The sequence below is a fragment of the Phalangium opilio genome, unplaced genomic scaffold, assembly GCF_054372755.1.
Source record: "Phalangium opilio isolate 3A_F unplaced genomic scaffold, DU_Popi_V2 ptg000390l_1, whole genome shotgun sequence".
Classification (NCBI taxonomy): domain Eukaryota; kingdom Metazoa; phylum Arthropoda; class Arachnida; order Opiliones; family Phalangiidae; genus Phalangium; species Phalangium opilio.
Genome location: NW_028324234.1, coordinates 7,101,331 through 7,102,903, shown reverse-complemented (window position 1 = coordinate 7,102,903; position 1,573 = coordinate 7,101,331). Strand labels below are relative to the sequence as shown.

The window sequence follows — 1,573 nt, the reverse complement described above, 5'->3', positions numbered from 1 at the left end:
CCGAACGCGCTAACCATTGCGCCACGGAAGCCCAAAACCTAAATGCTCGTCAGGTATTGTGCAAAAAACTTGATTTTTTACGTCACATCTGAGACCTCACAACACCGCTCCCGGATGGGCTCGAACCACCAACCTATTGGTTAACAGCCGAACGCGCTAACCATTGCGCCACGGAAGCCCAAAAGTTAAATGCTCGTCAGGTATTGTGTAAAAACCTTGACTATTTACGTCACATCTGAGACCTCACAACACCGCTCCCGGATGGGCTCGAACCACCAACCTATTGGTTAACAGCCGAACGCGCTAACCATTGAGCCGCGGAAGCTCAGAAATTAAATGGTTGTCAGGTGTTGTGGAAAAACTTTGGCTTTCTACGTTACATTTGAGACCCCACAACACCTCTCCCGGGTGGGCTCGAACCACCAACCTTTCGATTAACAGCTGAACGCGCTAACCATTGCGCCACGGAATCCCAAAAATTAAATGCTCGTCAGGTATTGTGTAAAAACCTTGACTTTTTACGTCACATCTGAGACCTCACAACACCGCTCCCGGATGGGCTCGAACCACCAACCTATTGGTTAACAGCCGAACGCGCTAACCATTGCGCCACAGAAGCCCAAAAGTTAAATGTTCGTCTGGTGTTGTGGAAAAACTCTGACATTTTACGTTACATCTGAGACGTCACAACACCGCTCCCGGGAGGGCTCGAACCACCAACCTTTCGATTAAGAGCTGGACGCGCTAATTACTGCGCCACGGAAGCCCAAAAATTAAATGTTCGTCAGGTATTGTGGAAAAACTCTGACATTTTACGTAACATCTGAGACGTCACAACACCGCTCCCGGATGGGCTCGAACCACCAACCTTTCGGTTAACAGCCGAACGCGCTAGCCATTGCGCCACGGACGCCCAAAAATTAAATGGTTGTCAGGTATTGTTGAAAAGTTACGACTTTTCACGCTACATCTGAGACCCCACAAATCCTCTCTCGTTTGGGCTCGAACCACCAACCTTTCGGTTAACAGCTGAACGCACTAACCATTGCGCCACGGAAGCCCAAAAATTAAATGGTCGTCAGGTATTGTAGAAAAACTTTGGCTATTTACGTTACATTTGAGATCCAAAAACACCGCTCCCGGGTGGGCTCGAACCACCAAGCTATTGGTTAAAAGCCGAACGCGCTAACCATTGAGCCACGAAAGATCAGAAAATAAATGGTTATCACGTATTATGGAAAAAGTTTGACTTTTTACTTCACATCCTAGACCTCACTACACCGCTCCCGGATGGGCTCCAACCACCAACCTTTCGATTGACAGCCGAACGCGCTAACCATTGAGCCACGGAAGCTCAGAAATTAAATGGTTGTCAGGTATTGTTGAAAAGTTACGACTTTTCAAGCTACATCTGAGACCCCACAAAACCTCTCTCGTTTGGGCTCGAACCACCAACCTTTCGGTTAACAGCTGAACGCGCTGACCATTGCGCCACTGAAGCCCAAAAATTAAATGTTCGTCAGGTATTGTGGAAAAACTCCGACATTTTACGTTACATCTGAGACGTCACAAC

General features: G+C 47.7%; 1 non-coding gene across 1 annotated transcript; it reads right to left on the bottom strand.

Moving 5' to 3' along the window:
• Positions 1-1,281: 1,281 nt before the first annotated feature.
• Positions 1,282-1,354, bottom strand: TRNAD-GUC (transfer RNA aspartic acid (anticodon GUC)). Its single transcript has one exon. It is a non-coding gene; the product is annotated as a tRNA-Asp (tRNA).
• Positions 1,355-1,573: the final 219 nt, after the last annotated feature.